Source organism: Plectrocnemia conspersa, unplaced genomic scaffold (assembly GCF_051122295.1).
Source record: "Plectrocnemia conspersa isolate PC_06_02 unplaced genomic scaffold, ASM5112229v1 ptg000001l, whole genome shotgun sequence".
NCBI classification, from domain to species: domain Eukaryota; kingdom Metazoa; phylum Arthropoda; class Insecta; order Trichoptera; family Polycentropodidae; genus Plectrocnemia; species Plectrocnemia conspersa.
The window spans coordinates 29018850-29038410 of record NW_028277165.1 but is presented as its reverse complement, the minus strand read 5'-3'; the positions used below and the strand labels follow the sequence as shown (position 1 = coordinate 29038410).

Sequence of the window (19561 nt, the reverse complement as noted above, 5' to 3'; positions counted from 1 at the left end):
CTTAACATAATCTAAATATAGTTTTAGGGTTTAAGTTTATTTTATTTTAGGCGCGGATTCTTTTTATGCAAATTATCAAATATTCTTTACTCAAAAGTGAATCCTTCTTAAATAAACTAACAATACATCGTCTTAAAACACTAAGCATAATATACATTAGTTTGTTTAAAATATAAATGTTTCCAAATGTATATTTTTAATGAAAAAGTGGGGAAAATATAATCTTGTTGAACCGCAGATTGACTTTCTTATTTTTATAGCTTATTAAAACTTTACAGTCACTGGCTTTAGTTTGTTTACCCACAGTTTTTATTTCGTTGAATATTAATGTTTAACTAAAGCGAAGCTATTCTATCTTACGTATGATATATCAGTTGTAACCCAACTTTTAAGCACCGTGAGCGACTCGCTATTGAACTGAACGGAAAATTGGCATTACTTTATAAAATATATTATTTGCTTCAAATTTACTCAAATATAAAAAAAATAATTGTACTGAATTTATATAATTTGTTGGAACCGTTCTAATTGAAACTTTAAATATGCTTTATGGGGCAAAAAATGTGTTTTTATTTTTTGAATATCGTCATTTCTAGTTTGGCACAAAGTTTCATCAATAAAAGAATTTCGTAGCTTGGTGTTTAAATTGTATGTGTTGTATTAGTTGCAGGCGGTCTATTTTTGAAAGCTATTACAATAATTTTGTCGTTTGTGCGATTAAAGCCCCTGAGGAATGCGCACTTGTTAAGCAGAATGGCCCAATCTTAAATATTCTTCCATAATACAATTATTTTTCGGCGTAACAACTGTAAATTAATGTTTGTTATTCATATTATATTTTTTTGTGAAGTATAACTATCAAATAAATTATATAATATATGTACATATACATATGTTTCAGTTGAATTGCACACTTTGAATGAATTTAATGGATAAACAGTATTTTTGTATCATATAATATATCACTCTCCTGTATGCTTAAAATATGAGAAAACGTATTTGTGTAACCAATGGTTCCGAATCACTGTTACGTGTCAATGCGTTCAATCGAACGATTCGTATACAAACATATAAAACTAGTCCCATTTTTATCGCCATTCCGAGATTTTCTTACTTTCACTGGCCCCCATCTTGCGTTTGTCGTCATCGAACCGCAGAGGGTTAAGAATGCAAATCGCGTTTTTGCGAAAGAGAAGATGATGATGTTGTGTTGTTTAGATTCAGCTCGCAGTTGAACCGAGCAAAACTTTCAATTATGCAAAGCGACCGGTTCGTTTTCACTTTGACCGGAATAAACAATCGTCGTATCGCCCAATCGCAAATTTTGTCCATGGAATCTTGAGAAATCATTGGATGTGATAATTATGGTCTGGTTGGTACTGCTACTGTCGCTGATGGATAACGAGTCGTGGTAAACATAAAAACTTGACAAAATCCTTGCTGATTCAGATACTAAGGTTAGGGTGGAAAAAAATGAAGGAATAGCATTATTCCTAAATAATGTTATATTAAGGACATTGAACTTAACATACGTATACGTACATATAATTAGCGATACACCTTGATGCGTATGTGTAGTATAACTTTTTTAATGACACATTATTTGTTCATTAACAACTGTCTTATCTGAGTAATTGACCGTCGCAATAGTTCGCTCTGGTTGCTTAGTTAATTTTTGTTTTATTTTCCTATCACCACTTAAGTCGTTAGTTTCTTTTTTAGTTAATTGAAATATTGTATGAAATAATAAGTTCATTCCATTCATCCAATCTGTTACATTTCCCCTTCAGGGATTCTTTAAGGGTCCAACCAGAGCCCTCTGCTCTTAACGTTATTTATTACGACGGTTCACAAAAGATTGCTGATGGTTTTGTGCAATATTTTCGTTCTGTCTTCTTGTTCTTCAGTACTGACTACCAAAGAAACTGAGCGCTCAGATCTGAAATACGATTTTAATAAATTTAAGACATGTTCTTTTGGGCTTGACTTGATTCCTGATTTAATTTTGAAGGGTTGCAGAGTCAGTCTCGCTGCTCGTCTAAAACGCATTTTTGATCTAATTCTCAAGACATCATCATTTCCTGATCTATGGAAATGCATAAAAGTCACCCCTATTTATAAAAAGGTTGACAAATTGCGTATAAAGAACTATAGACCAGTCGCAGTGTTGTCAGTTCCTGCTAAACTGTTTGACATAATTATCCATAGATATTTCTTTAATCACTTTTGGCAAGTTGGACCAACAGCGTGGGTTTCGTCCCTTCTGTTCCACTGTTACTAATCTTCTGGCTTTCACCAAAACGGTGAAAAAATCTCTCGATGCGGGAATCAAGTAGACGTCGTATATACAGATTTTGAGAAGGCCTTCGACAAGGTTTGCCATGAATCAGCGATCATAGACAGTTTGTAACCATTGCGACCGATTGTCGAAAGAATATTTCACCCCTCGGGAGTTCCTCAAGGGCCCAGCCTGGGCCCTCTGTTATTTATTAATGACATTCTGAGTCACTTTTTCGGTGTTATTCGCCATCAGGTTATTCCTGGGATCTCAGTGTGAGCATTTTTGCTAGAAATATTTCTAATAATGATCTCGGAATTACTTTTGAGGGCAAGTGGAGGTTCTGTCTACACGTAAACGACGTCTGCGATGATTTTCAATTCAATTTTGATAAAATATAATATTTTTTTATTTATTCTGATATTTTGAAGGGATTTTTTTATAAATTCATGAGATTCTCGACAACCCATGCTAAAATTCAATTTCACGCACAATTCTGCCTCGATCAATTCCACGCTCATCGTGTTGCTTCGTCCTTCCAAGCATTTCCCATTATCAAGAAAATTCTTTCGACGTAGGCATTGCTAATAAGAATTAATTAAATGTTCGGTAGTTCGCAGAAAATATTTCCCCCCCCCCCTTTTTTAATTGGTTGGTAAATCAAGTGACTTGATTTCAGAATAAATATTTTTGAAAAATCAAATATAATGATTTTTAAGCTGGTAAATATGCTGATTCACAATTCCCATAAAATGGTGCATAAAGTGAAATTAATATTCAGCTAAAGATAGATTATTTTCATTGCCTTGAATCTCATCTTTCACGAACTCCCAAATGATTTCGTGTGTATCTTATTCACTCTGTTGTACAAAATAAAATTGTATCGCTAATAAAGAATTAACCATTTATCAAGGGCTTTATATAGACACAACCATCTCGTTACCACATTCAAAGCACTCCTTAACTTTTTAGAGTTAACAGAAAATTCAACAAATATTTTTATTACTAAGTTTTTAACATTGAGGGACAATGCCTGGCTACATTATGAATAAAAGGGTCTGGCTCCTTAATACGATGGCTTTGCACATTGATCTGTTAAATGTCAGCTACGAGGAGCTGGTCCGTTTCATATCATTTAATTTTAATGTTTTCTCATTTTTTTCTTTAATAATATGTTTTAATTTTTTATTGAAATGTTTTTTATCTTGTATTATATTTTTTTGTATATTGTTTAATATGTATTGTTTTTGACCATCATGACCCATTAAGATTAACGACGGTCTTAATTAAGTTTAAATAAATAGTAAATAACATTTGCAAAGTGCAATAGATATCTCCTAATGTTCTGACTAAGATCATTCGTACAGTTAACTGTCCATTTGTTTCCCGAACTGTTCGACTGCTAGCAGTTAATGTATGTTATTCGAGTAACACTCGCATATAATAATCACTTAATTGCCATACCGTTTGCTTTGTGAACAAAGTCGCTAAACATGAAATAAGCGTAAGTTTGCCCAGCGTTCTTTTTATGTGCAAAAGTAAGCAAAGAAGCGGCGCATGACCGTTGTTTTGCGACTCATGCATTATTATGACCCGTTTGCCAATTTGATTAGGAGTTATGTTCTTTTTAAAACTCTTATCGTCTTACAAACAACCGGTGACGCAGTCCAGTGTTTGTCGAAGTGTAAAATTAAATGCGACGAGTACATGATAAATACGCAAAGACGTCAGAGGAAAGATTAAATAAGACGCATTTGGTAATTGTTCACATGAACGTGAATTTATATGTAATTTATTGTGATGATAATATTTTTTTTAAATTAAATTAATTTAACTGAAAAAAATAAATCGGGAAGCGGCGCTTCTATCGCTTCTATGCAATATTCTATAGTTTATTTTTGATAGTAGTGTAAGATTACATGGTATATCTTAAATATTTATGTTATTTTTTAAATGATCAGTAATATTTGTTACAATATATTTATATCAGTTAAGTCATTGCACTGAGAAAGAGGTTTGAAGGTTTCTTATTAATGTTCAGTAAATGCTTTAGTTTTTTCCTTGTTTTCTCTAGCCCATTTTCCGTTAAGTAGTCTGATCGGTGGTGTGAATTGTTAATGAGTAATCTAGTTTATTTCCATTCGTTCACTATTTTAATGTTTTGACACTTAACTATAATTGTAATATTTTATATCACAAAAATATGGACATGTACAGTTTAATTTATTTTAATATGCTACATACATAATGATTTTCCCGAGAATAAGCTAATACCTCTGTGATTTTCCTTTCCGGGAATTGAGAGAGCTTTCGATGCTATATATTATATTATATATTCATAGGTAATTCCTTTTAGATTGAAAACTTTTCTGTATAAATAAATTGATACATTGTTTCGAGCGTAGAAATTCAGATGGAGCGAAAGCTTTTCTTGCGTTTTCGTCGCAACCTTTTTACTCGGTTTTTCCCGACATTAATTCCATAATCAGTTAAGTGCGATTTTATTAAGGTTGCGGTGTGAGAATTTCTAAAGAAGATTGGATACAGAATGAAAATACATTTCAGGATAATGTGTTCCTAGTCACCTGCTGACATAAACCAATTATTGATTGGTTTGCTATAAAAAACAATGCGTTAAAACCGGCAGTTAACTCATTGCGTACGGTGTGCACAAATTTGTGCGTTTCAGAAACCTTCCGTTGCGTCGGTGTGCACAAATTTGTGCGTTTCGTCATTTTAACTTCATACGAAAAAAAAACACGTAAACTGCGTATTTACTGTAACGTATTTATTTAGGGATTTACCTACAGATGTTACTAATATCATATTAACACATTGAATACTGGGCATTATTCCTAAAAATGGAGCCGTGCGGCGGGGATTATTTGCGAAAATTAGGATACAAACTTATTTTTTTTAAAACATCGTAACTCTTTAATTAGTCAACGTTTTAACGTCAAATTTTAAAAACAGATTTATGATGATCGTTTTTTTGTATTCGCAATGATAAAATCAGTAAACGTCAAACTGTGGATCGCGTACCAATAAAATAAAATATAATTTTTAGTTTAGAATAACCAAATATATATATATTTGAATAAAAACAATAAAGATAATAATAAAATGATGATAAAATACTGTTGTATATAATAAAAACCGAAAATATCTAATTTTGTGACCTATACAATCAATTCAAAATTTTTAACACTTCACGGGCAAGTTACGCAGCGATATTTGCACGACACCCAACTGTCCAATTTCGAACAAACGTAACGTTTGCCTATGTCTAAATGTAATCTTTTATTGTTTATGTATTATTATTTTATATTTCTGTTATAGTTTATGTATTATTATTTTATATAGTATATTTAATATAATTAAAAATTATCAGTGATTCTAAACATTTTATTGCTTTAATATTATATATTTACCACTTTTTGTATTTTTACCACACGGTACGCAATGTGTTAAAATAATGAAAAACGCGCACTTACTGTATACTTCGCATCCAATAAAGACTCGAACCACCAATGTGCTTGGATAGTTACACAAATTAAAGTCCTAATTTTTGCAAATAATCCCCGCCGCACGCTCCGTTTTTAGGGGCGTGCGGCGGCGTTTAATAATGCCCGGTATTCAATGTGTTGGTAATTGAAAACATGTTGAGAACAGTTTATTTAATTTGAACAGATCGGGATCATTTCAGGTCTAAATATTATAAAATATCACATTTGGGATTGATGAATCTGCATTTAAATGCCCACGATACCTCTACATACATATATATAACAGAAAATAATGATAAATAAAAAACATTATATTTTATATTATAAAAATATAAATTTGATTTACTGTAATTTATTTCTTTGAAAATAGTATCAATAAATGAAGGAGTACGAAATAAATAAGCATTACAAAAATATATTGTAAACCTAACAAAATATAATAATGCAAAAAGTTGTAAAATAAATTAACGCAATTAAAAGTTGAGAATCACTGATTATTTTGTTATAATGCTTCGGGTTGATAATATGTACTTAGATATTAGGTCTAGCTCAACATTTCTTTTTTTTATGCGGTTACCTTTGAATATTTTGGGTTTTTTTGTAATTTTGTAGATAAGAATTTCAAGAAACAAATCTCTAAAAAAATTACCATCTTTACCTGAATTAAACCGATAAGGTGGGGTTTTTCGTTAACATTTTTATAACAGCGTGCGCTTAGCCTAACGGAAACGTTACATTTGTTCGAAATTGGACGGTTGGGTGTCTTGCGAATATCACCGCGTAAATCGACCGTTAAGTGTTAAAAATTATTTAAATATACTTATATATTATTGATACGTGATTCGCAATTTGGTATTGAGTGATTTCACTATTTCTAATAAATAATATGTGAGATAATTCCATAGAAAAAAATTGTATAAATATATGTAAACATACATCTTGAAACGAATTTATTTTACCCGAGTTTTGAGCCTCTGGAATTTAGAATTTCTACTTTTTTGAACTATTTTTAGTTAATATGATATTAGTAACATCTGTAGGTAAATCCCTAAATAAATACGTTACAGTAAATACGCAGTTTACGTGGGCTTTTTTCGTATGAAGTTAAAATGACGAAACGCACAAATTTGTGCACACCGACGCAACGGAAGGTTTCTGAAACGCACAAATTTGTGCACACCGTACGCAATGAGTTAACTAAAAATAGTTCAAAAAAGTAGAAATTCTAAATTCCAGAGGCTCAAAACTTGGGTAAAATAAATTCGTTTCAATATGTATGTTTACATATATATATACAATTTTTTTCTATGGAATTATCTCACATATTATTTATTAGAAATAGTGAAATCACTCAATACCAAATTGCGAATCACATATCAATAATATATAAATATATTTAATTAATTTTTAACACTTAACGGTCGATTTACGCGGCGATATTCGCAAGACACCCAACCGTCCAATTTCGAACAAATGTAACGTTTCCGTTAGGCTAAGCGCACGCTGTTAAAAAAAAATGTTAACGAAAAACCCCACCTTATCGGTTTGATTCAGGTAAAGATGGTAATTTTTTTAGAGATATGTTTCTTGAAATTCTTATCTACAAAATTACAAAAAGCCCAAAATATTCAAAGGTAACCGCATAAAAAAAAGAAATGTTGAGCTAGACCTAATATCTAAGTACATATTATCCACCCGAAGCATTATAACAAAATAATCAGTGATTCTCAACTTTTAATTGCGTTAATTTATTTTACAACTTTTTGCGTTATTATATTTTGTTAGGTTTACAATATATTTTTGTAATGCTTATTTATTTCGTACTCCTTTGTTTATTGATACTATTTTCTAAGAAATAAATTACAGTAAATCAAATTCATATTTTTATAATATAAAATATAATGTTTTTTATTTATCATTATTTTCTGTTATATATATGTATGTAGAGGTATCGTGGGCATTTAAATGCAGATTCACCAATCCCAAATGTGATATTTTATAATATTTAGACCTGAAATGATCCTGATCTGTTCAAATTAAATAAACTGTTCTCAACATGTTTTCAATTACCAACACATTGAATACCGGGCATTATTCCTAAAAATGGAGCGTGCGGCGGGGATTATTTGCAAAAATTAGGACTTTAATTTGTGTAACTATCCAAGCACATTGGTGGTTCGAGTCTTTATTGGATGCGAAGTATACAGTAAGTGCGAGCTTTTCATTATTTTAACACATTGCGTACCGTGTGGTAAAAATACAAAAAGTGGTAAATATATAATATTAAAGCAATAAAATGTTTAGAATCACTGATAATTTTTAATTATATTAAATATACTATATAAAATAATAATACATAAATTATAACAGAAATATAAAATAATAATACATAAACAATAAAAGATTACATTTAGCCATAGGCAAACTTTACGTTTGTTCGAAATTGGACAGTTGGGTGTCGTGCAAATATCGCTGCGTAGCTTGACCGTCAAGTGTTAAAAATTTTGAATTGATTGTATAGGTCACAAAATTAGATATTTTCGGTTTTTATTATATACAACAGTATTTTATCATCATTTTATTATTATCTTTATTGTTTTTATTCAAAAATATATATATTTGGTTATTCTAAACTAAAAATTATATTTTATTTTATTGGTACGCGATCCACAGTTTGACGTTTACTGATTTCATCATTGCGAATACAAAAAACCGATCATCATAAATCTGTTTTTAAAATTTGACGTTAAAACGTTGACTAATAAAAGAGTTACGATGTTTTAAAAAAAATAAGTTTGTATCCTAATTTTCGCAAATAATCCCCGCCGCACGGCTCCATTTTTAGGAATAATACCCAGTATTCAATGTGTTAAATATCTCAATTAATATTCGTACAAGGTTAAAGCAATTTGCGTGTGTGTAATTAATTACCTATATATTAAACATAAATTTGCTATTAAAACTGAATTTATGTAACACGATAAACGTGTATGTGTGAATCAAAAATATCTGCACACCTTTGCACAGTCGAGCGATCACTATAATTAATCAACAAAACGTTGAAATTGTGACAAGAATTTTGTTGTTTGAAATTCCTGCTTATTTTCACTCTTGACCTTGGATAGTGCAAAATATTGTACGGTACACGCATTTATTTTTTAATATATAAAATGTTGTGGTCGTCGTCTCTTAGTCTTAGAATATCAGTTTGTACTCTTAGAGATTTGAGAGCGGCGTTTTTATCTGCCTTTAAAATTTCGTCTCAGTCGATTCAAAGCTAAGTTTTAAATCAAAATTCCAACGTACTTTCAAGTTCTTAATCGTATAATTCGTTGCGGAATCAGACTATTTGTTATTGTCTAATAAAATAAATCTTGGCTCTTAAAAACAAAAAGGCTCAAATAAATCAATAAGTCTTTGCGAATAATTTTGTTGCAAAAGTTATAGATGGCCCACGTGCTGCATGGAAGTGATAAATATAACTTATATTCCATTGATTAAAGGGAAGAGTACAGCATCACCGCCATCCCTCGATCCTCTAACCCAGTGGTCGGCAAACTTATTGGCCGAAGAGCCAAATATGTACACTACAACGATTCAAAATAGTTATAAGAGCCAAATCTGTTTTTTAATTTAGTAATAAACCTTTATAATAATTTTAGATCTTCATTAAATTACGGGTACACTGAATAAAACTTGATTTCACACTTAATAAAGATTTATTCGTCGATAAACTATGATATGAAAGTAAGGTATCCATAAATTTAAACCATGACAATGACTGACAAACACTTAATGCGAACAATGTCCTTGCATCTCCTTGGAAAGTTTCAGTAAGTCAGGTTTATATGTTGTTGTTTTTAATTTCAGGCATGATTCCAAGTTCTCGTCAATAAGAAGACTTCTCAGTTTACTCTTGATAAAGTTCATGCTTAAAAAGGATTGTTCGCATGAATATGTAGAACCAAAAAGGGAAAGAACAGCAAACGCAAGTTTTTTCAGCTGATCGTAAGAGTCAGGAATACTATTCCAGACGTTGAAAATGATCATGTCTTCATTCTCCAGGTCTTTCAAAGCAGACCACTTGTGTTGTGAACTAAGATCACATTCGTTCTTCTCCAATATTTTCAAATCAATACAAAGACGTTGAAATTTGGAGCTCCATATTTCCTTGTTTCTTAAATCCTGCAATTGTATTTCAAAGTTACCAATGTTAATGCCAAAAAGAGAAAATTTCAACTCAGTTATTGTAGCATTAAGAGGATTTTTGACGAATGCTAAGGTCGCTTTGCTGTTTTTAAACTCCTGAAACTTGCTGAGAAATGCTTGCCTCATATTTAAGATTGTTGTTTAGAAATGCTGTTTGTTAATAGAGGAATTATTTTCTTGGCGATGCTTCAGCAGGCTCGGAAAGTGAAACAATGTTTCCCTTTCAAAATCTTGAGCAAAAAGGGATAATTTGTTTTCGAATGAAATGACTTCTTCTAACATCGAAAAAATTGTGTTTCCTTTCCCTTGTAGTTTACGGTTAAGCTGATTTAGATGAGACGTAGCGTCTCTCATGAAATGAAAGTTTTGGATCTACTATAAGTTATGGATAGTGAACACCCTTTTCAAGGAGAAATTTCTGGCAATATCCCTATTGAAACGTTCATATATTTTAATAAACGTTCAATATCCCTATTGAACGTTTTAAAACGCGAAACGTTTTAAAACGTTCCCTCTTGATAACCATCGAACCTTGTTATGAAGCAGAAGATCAGCGTACTCACTCTCCATTTCAACTAAAAATTCTTTGAATTGACGATGATTCAGAGCTTTAGCTACAATGGAGTTGATGGTCGTGATCACTAATCCCAACTTTACTAATTTCTTCCGGAAATGTCTGCGCATAAAGCGTTTCTTGGTGAATAATGCAATGATAAACCAATATCTTGCGATTAATTTTTATTTCAAAATGACAACAAGCCCTTTTCTGACGCCGGTCATACTTTTGGCCCCGTCTGTAGCCGCCAAATACGCAGATTGACAGCGGTCATACTACTACGCTGCGCTGCGCCCCTGCCGGACGAAAGAGGTACTACGTCAATGCTCACGCACACATTCAACGTTGCATGGAAAGGACACTCTACCAGAATTGGCGCACGAGACCGTGGATATTTGTGCCAGAGCCGCACTCAAGGAGCCAAAGAGCCGCATGCGGCTCCGGAGCCGCACTTTGCCGACCCCTGCTCTAACCAATGCAGATGATTCGGGGAGGAGCTAGATTATTTGTTTTTGTCTAATACATGCTTAAGCAGTGAATATATACGTTTATTTTTTGTTTACTGAATGGCTTAAATTTAATATTATTGCAGTTATAATGTTCTATGTTGTAACGTGACAATTCTTTAATTCCTAGTAAATTCTAGAGACACTAATAAATTATTTTAATGCTCTTTAAATTTGACGCAACGAGTATGAGCGGTCCTAACAGTATCAATTACAGTAGCTTTAACAGGAATATGTATAAATACAATACTAGTATACAAAGCCAGATAGCTGTCTCGTGACGTCATCTGGAAAAGGGATACCAATCTCTATCTGCTTGTATTATATTTTTATTTTTTATATATAATGGATCACTTAATTCAAATTTATTTTTATATTATGAAAAAATTGTTACAACAAATATACTGATAACTAACACAAATCGCAATACATATTTTGTACAGATCATGATCATATTTATTAAAAACTACTTTCCTTGATCATCTATGTAGATTATAAAAAATATTTTTTTTAATATATTATTTTTTTGTTTAGATGGAGTACCATGTCTAGACGAGAACTACAGAGAAATATGTACGTATAAGCATCACTATACACGTAGACAAACTTATGTCATACCATATCCTCACTGTATTTCGATTGCCGTGACGTCACGATAAAGCGGCGCGCTGTTAGGCCTCTGTATAGATGGTGTTGAGTGAAACAACGCGTATGCTATTCATGGTCTTTATCTTTGCCACTTGTATTTATATTTATTTGTGCATATATGTGCATATATAAAAAAAATATTACACGATTATTTTGAGTTGAAAATAATATATTAGTGTTGGGTGTGAATAAGTTAACAACTCGAGATGCATGAAATTTGATATGATTCTTTTTTCGTAGTCTAATGTATGCAGTGAATACATAATCATTTTATAACTTACTGTGTATAATTTAAATAAAAAAAAAATTGACTTGTCAACTTATTAACGCTCACCTAAGATATTTTTTTTATGGGTAATACGTATAGAAAATGTGTGTTCAATCCGTAACTTTTTCAACGTGTACAATACTAATTAAGAAAACTACCTTTTGGCAAGTTCGTCGTAAATAGAACGTCACGTATATACGTTGTATCTGATGTCTTAATTAAACATCGCTGTCTCGTTTATGAGCCATTATCGTGACAACGTTGATTGTTAAATTATATATAATAAAAGTGTACACACACAATAGTATCGGATGTAGCACGCAAATTAGCTCAGCAATCAAAATCTGACGTGATTTATGTTCGGCGAAATCTGGCTGATTTTTCAAGGTTTCCCTACCGATACACGTCAATTTTCGTTTGAAAAAAGGTAATTGATTTTTGCAACTCTTGCGTGATTATAACGATGGGATAATTTGAAAACCCCGGCCGACTTTGATTAATTACATTTGATCGTTTAATCTGAGCACGAATTTTTCGCGAATTAAAACACTGAGGCTTTTCTACGCGAATGCTTTTCCAATAAGCAGCCAAACTCATTGAAGCTCAAATGAAATAAAAATTATTTTGTATAAGGCCGCAAAATGTTTAAAATTCCCTGTGAAAAATGAGTTCCTAAGCTGGAAGCTGTTGCGGGAATGCACTGCCTCATTGTGGTTTAATATTGAACATTTATAAATATCTTTCATGGTCTTACATATCTTCTAATGATAACTAAAATGCAATATTGTAACATGTGCAAAAGTGCGATACTTCCAAGACAACAGTCGATATAGCACAACTTATATGTGACACTTATTCGGAACGAAGGTGTAAAATGATATCATTATGAATCTATAATATTACTATTTTTGAGTTGTGTTGTTCTTATTCTGAACCGATGATATGTGCGTTTTTTTCTGCATACTACTCAAATGAATAAAATAATTATTATTTAATATATTTTAACCGATATAATTCGGTATATTTCTAATTAATGTCTACCTAATTTTAAATATATCTAACAAGTATTATATAACTTTTTTATATTATAAAAACCTCTTTTAAAATTAATTTAAATCTCGAATTTCAAAGAGGTCAATTAAAGCAGAAAAGTTCAATATCGTTAGTGCAAAGTGACGACTTTATCTAATTAGAGTATCTTCATCATAAAGCCAATTATCAATTAACCTCTTCGCTTCTATATTTCTTTCGCTGTCAAGCATAATAGCTTATGTTTTGCTAAATAATTAGCATACTCCGCTATTACCACCGAGTGTACCTCTTTTGTATAGAGCTCACTTGAATACATAAACAAGGATGTAAATTTGAATGGGAAAATAGTAAGTGTAATTTAAGTATATAGTACAATATATGTATGTTAATCAATATGTTTATGTAATCCTTGTTAAGTCACATTTTTAAAAATCATCGTTTTTAACACCTTAACTTTGACAAAATATAAAAATGGTAACATATGATTTTTTCTATAAAAAACGCTTAGCTGTTTTCACATATTATCTAGAATTAAAAGGGTAAAAAAATCAGATCTAAATAGGTGCTTATAAATCCTTGTACTAAAAACACTCTTACAATTTTTTTTCTCGTTTTTCAATACATTTGCTCTGTTAGTATTGCTTTTGATTATAGCACTGAGTATAGTTGAAGTGTGTTATTTATTTTTAATTCTACATTTTCAATTATAAAAATTTAAATTATAGGTATTATAAGTAGTTGCAGAAATGTGCTCAGTAGTATTCATACAAAATCATATTTTTGTATGGTCTAGTACTAGTCGAGCTAGTAGTTCCCAGGATGTCTAGCTCGACTAGTACTAGATGATTAGCCTCATCGCTGAACAAAATTTTGTGGTAAAAATGAGGATCAAGATCAATCTAGTTTTCGGCCCATTCACAGAACGTATTATTTATTTTATTAATTTATTTAGCTTAATAGCTAATTTTTAAATACGACGTACACGATGGTCAAGCGGCTTCAATTTTTGCACGAGCTGTATCTTGTAAGCTCGTAAACCAAGATCTTTCCGCAAAATCTTCTATAAAATTGATCGACACAGCTCCAATTGCTGGACACGATGGCGCATCGACTCATCGTACTTCTTCGGTGCGCACTGTACGACGTCTCTGCGGATGCGTATTATCAATTAGAGTATGCGTGGCGCGTAAACGATCCATGGTTATTCGAATTACTTGCTCGGACGGACGTTTATATCGACCGTAAAATTGCCGTAGCGCACAGTAAGAAATAAATTTTCAAGCGTTGTTCAGGCTTAGATCTTTTAATGCTAAAATGGCAAATCAAACTGAGCACAAATCGCTGGAAAAAGTTTTGCCAATTCGACCTGTAAAAAACGCCTTTTATAAATAATATTGTACACACATATATAATTTATATGTACAATCAAAATGCAGTGTCAGTATAAATTCGCAGTTGTGAAAATAATTTCTCTTAGATCTCTTCTTCCTTGGCCGAGTCGAGTATATGAGTCTTGATAATTCGTGAGTCGTATGTCAATTAGTGTAATGCTATGATCAAGTGTATGTGTGGATGCATGAAAGAGAAGCTTAGCTTTGCCTTTATAACATTCCTGAAAACGTAACTTCCAGGTGGACATTTGTGGGCGAGCATCTAATAATTACAATGTATACGTACAACCATAACAACGTACTATTTTTAGATTTGTTTTGAAGCTCATGAATATAGGGTTTACATTTTATTTTTAATTGCTTTCTGCGTGGCTATTGTAAGTTAGTTCCTAAATTGTGATGTTTTACTAAGCAAAACCTTTGTTGTTGTAGCTTTCTAGAGGGATATTGTCCTTATTTTTTTCATATTCTTATCTCTTTTGTTATATTCGACATATTTAAGGCCTTCTTGGAATTATTTAAAAAACAATTATTTGGAGCATCATCGCCTTCTTCAACATTTGCCACATTTGCACTGCCACTAACTCCATGTTACAAAATTTAATGACATTTCTATCTAATCAAAATAAAATGCATTGTCAATAATTGATAAGCGTATCAATAGAACGTGAAACCGATGTAATGTTTTTTTTCATATCTTGTTCATTACATAGCACAATAATAAAAAATACGTTCTTGTAAAAAAAATTTTTTTTTTTTTGAAATCATAAATATAATTTAGAGCCGAAAAATATTACTTTTAATTATTTTTGTGACAAAAATTTTATGCAGTGGAATATATTTTTATTTATTAACAAAATTTTATAATGCATTTGCTAAATTTAAAAATGTGAAAATAAATATATATTTTAGAGATAGCTCTTGGAAGCTTTGGATGGCATTAACTGCAAGAGAGTGAAAATAGTGTTTTTTCACACATTTCTACAAATACGCACCGAAATTACTTGACCGGTTTATCAAGTCACACTTGTTATAACATAATATTTTATGATATTCAATTACTATATGGCACGTGTCCTCTTTTATTTTGATAAAAACCTCTGCTCGTCTATCAAAACACACCGACAGACAGATATACTAGCCGAGAGGCAAAATACAACTCAGTCGCTCGCGGGCCTTAGTCCGTGTCGGACGCTTTGTCGCTGTTCTTTATACCTCTTCGATACTTTCCCTCGATACTATCGACACATTCGAAAGGATAGGTCTCTTCTAACAAAACAAACTATCTAGTGCTCCCAGTGCTTTGTGTGGTGTGTAAATCGTCCGTACATCCAGTACTTGAAGCTAAAGTGCAAGTTGTACGAATTCTCTCCGACGCCTTTACTTTGAATTCGCTACCAGGAATTCATTCGGCTGCTGGATATCGACTGGATGTTCTCGGAAAAGCTCGAAAATAGCACCGCCTAGCGGCGACTGCCTGGAACAACTAGCTAGCCGTTCGAGTTCAATTTTCGTAAGTCCGAAATACACATACACTTTCACGCGAATTGACGCAATAGGATGTTGATGTTATTACACTATGATATTGTTCTAAACAACATTCATTAGATAATATAATTGCTTCAATTACTAATTAAATATAGTTATTTATTATTCTTGGATATCATTGTTTGCCGATTAATGAAAAACATGAAACCTAAGTTATTTGTTTTTCCCTCCTGCTCATTATGCTCGTAAAAAAAAATCATCTTGGATACTTAATCGATACATAAGAATTCAGACTTCTACAGATAGCTTTAATATTGTGTATAGCATAAAAGTAATTTAATCATCATTACGTGAATCATCTGACTACTTCTTTCGACCCCAGGGCTGTCTGACGTCATCAGATGAGGGACTAATAAATATGTTCTGTACTTTTTTTAAACACCTAACTATAATAATTTTCATTTGTGTCGCTCTGATTTTTTTTGCAAACCTAACAAACTTTATTTATTCTCACATTTGTATACCAAGATAAATTTGGCCATGCAGCACAAAATTAATGGGTATTTAAAAAAATACCACTTAACTATATCATCAAGATTCTTTATGTTGTTACACAATTCATGTAATATGCTGAAAACATTGGTACATAACACATATGTTTTTCTCTTAAAACTAGTAAAATCGTGGAGTAATTTTACTGTACTAAAAGCGAGATGCAGATCTGTTTTTGCAGATTTTTTTTCATTTTACGCATTAACTCCAAAATTAAAAAAAACTTCTCTCATCAAGTAGTCTTCGTCGTCTTTAAGATCAGATTCAACTCTTGGTTTTCAGGTGATTGCCTATCCTCACCCAATCAACAATCGAAAGGGAGAGGTTTCTTGGCCGTTTAACCCTTTGTAGTCCAAAGTTTATTTAATAAGTATTGCCCCAAGTCCAAGTTATTTTGAATGAGTATATTTAATAAATATTTTAATTATCATTAACCCTTTACTGGTATTTTTGAACGTAATTTCGCATTTTGCTAATATGTAGGGGAGCACCTATTTATCCATAAGTTATTCAAATATTATTTTAATAAATGTGTTTTTAAACCTTAAATTATATATAAAAAAAAAAAACATATTACAAGACTCAATTGTTCATGACACATTTTGGTGCCCAAAGCCTACTGACGATTTTTTTGATGACATCTATAGGTGTTATCCGCGGTCAAAGGGTTAAATATGAAAAAACTATATCTTCTACATTATATTGAATAAATTATATTTTAGCAGAATTTGCTTTTTATACTTTTTTTTATATGGTTATTTTTAAATCTAATTTTTATAATTTAATGGAATATAATTGATATTTATTCAAGAATTGTATTAATATTACTTAGATTTTAAAAGTTTATTATTATTTTTTATAATTATATTATATAGAGATATTTATATAATAAATTAAATATTATTTATCTATTTAATTATAGTATTATTAATTTTAAGAGCTGCCAGTAAAAAACAGATGTCCAATACGTGTGGACATTTCACTCAAAGGGTTAAGGGTCGTTTTGGCGTAGCTAGTGTCATGTTCGGGGTTATTGCGAGAAATCCAACGTCAGGGTGGAAACAGACTATTTGTTAATCTAAAAGTACTTCATTGACTACAATTAATCGGTTTGTTGAAAATATTTCCTGAAAAATCTCTATCGCGTAAATTGAAGGATGAGTGCATATACTATTTACTTAAGTTGATAATTTAAGTGATTATTATTTATTATTTTTGCGCCCTCCTATTGAACAAAATTCTGTTTGAATACACTGAACGACTTTTATATCAGAAGTCTGTAGTAATATATATCTGTCATGTTTTTAAAACTTAGTGTAATATCGAAAAGCAAACAAACTTTGGAGCAATATGTGAGAGTCTGTACTTCTTCCGCTTATTTTCCCCCGAGAGTTGAGTTCGCTTAGTTTGTATTTTGGACGTGACCTTATTAAAGTTCTAAAACTATAATCTAAGTTTAAAACTTATATTAAGTCAAGTTGTGTTTGATTAATTAATGTAGGTTAGGTTTGGGTTTGAACAGCAAGTGGACATTTCGCAACTGTCAAATTGAGTTTCATATACATTTTAGAGCAGCATGTAATTTCATATAGAAAATCCCAACTACACCATCAGCACTCAGCTGACAAACACAATCTGACACATCAGCGAAGATTCTGACTTACAAGAGCTGCACACTGTAGTAAATTATACCTATCACAATCCAAAAATGATATGTAATGTATCCTTTGTATTGAGCATCGACCATTTGGCCCTTTAAACCGCTTATAACGCTAAGCTAAAAATTTAAATCGAAACGACACACAAAGCAATTAATTTTATATTTTGCAACGATCACGGATGATCGCGATAGATTTATATTTTTACAATATCAAAATATTTTTTTTTTTTTTTTAAATGTTAATGCAGTTTTTCTCTTTTTGGACAGACATTAAACTAGACCGATTTTATGCTTAATCATTTAAAATCCTAAGTTGGATTGTTTTGAGTTTTTTAAAAACAATGTACATGATCAATAACTGCTTTGCTGCACATGCGATTGTTTTTATTGCCTCAGTTTGCACTTTGTGTTATTTTCGATTTCAATGTTCAGCTCTCCTCTTATCGTAGTGTGTAATTAACAGATAAGGCTTGTTGCTACAGTACGTCACATCTTAGAAGAGTATTTACATAATAATTAAAATAACTAATTAAAAAAACTTTTTATCTAAAATTGTCATGACGTCTTGTTAGTGAAATATAAATTCGAACAACATGTTATTTCTTGCGATTATAACCAATCAATTTGGCAGTTTTGCGTAGCTGAGATTCAGTGTACGATCGTCATTAGCGCTTAACATTTACAATTAATAAAACAGCTATCCTTTCTCAGAAACTTCGCTGAAATTACTTGTTATGAATTTTGGAATACATCTGTTTATACGATATAGCAAATTCTTTGGATTGGTTGTAGTTTTGCGTCAATAAACAGCTGTTGTGTTTTATGTTAAATTATTTGTAACAGAATTTTACAACGTAAACGAGTTATATTGCGATGCCATTTTTTGTTATCGAATCTCTTAGTAAGCTGGCGTTAACCGCAGATTTTTTTATGAAGTATTTCGGCATTTTTAGAACAATATCTTTAGAACAAACGAGAGGGCGATTCAAGGATAGACTTGATACTCGAGCAACATTCTATGTGACTTTCGAAATGCTTCAAATTTACTGCAATTCGAGGGGTTTATTACGTTTAAACTTATTGTTCCGTCTTGCGTTTTTTACGTATGAATAACTAGAAGTCACTTGTTGAATGCTATCTATGTTGCCTTGTGTCAATATCGTGTTTGAGCTTGAATAATATATGCTACCAATACCGTCGCTCAAAAGTGTTTAACCAGAAACGAATCCAAGTTGAATGTTCTTTATTATTTATGTGAATAACGTATGTTTTTTTATTTTAAACAAAAAGTCGTTACTAATGAGGTTATTTAATATATATTAAAAAATAAATGATAAATGGATCGTACCATAGGTTAATAATGCTCGACAAAAACGTGGCACGCATGTTGTGCCATCGGCCGTGAACGTTTGTCCAGGCCATGACACACATGTTTTACCTAGGGCCACAGAGAGCGAACCCGGGCCC

The 19561-nt window shown here is 31.5% G+C and overlaps 1 protein-coding gene across 2 annotated transcripts in view; it reads left to right on the top strand.

Annotated features, from left to right (window-relative positions):
- LOC148239515 (E3 ubiquitin-protein ligase RNF19A-like) overlaps positions 1–19561 on the top strand; it is a 101641-nt gene that overhangs the window by 23028 nt on the left and 59052 nt on the right. The window contains exon 2 of one of the 2 annotated variants that reach the window (XM_088196840.1): positions 11590–11628. The gene's annotated coding sequence lies outside the window, so the exon portion shown is untranslated. Of the gene's footprint in view, positions 1–11589; positions 11629–15556; positions 15908–19561 lie in introns of those variants that run through there. The other variant, XM_088196833.1, reaches the window with a different exon arrangement.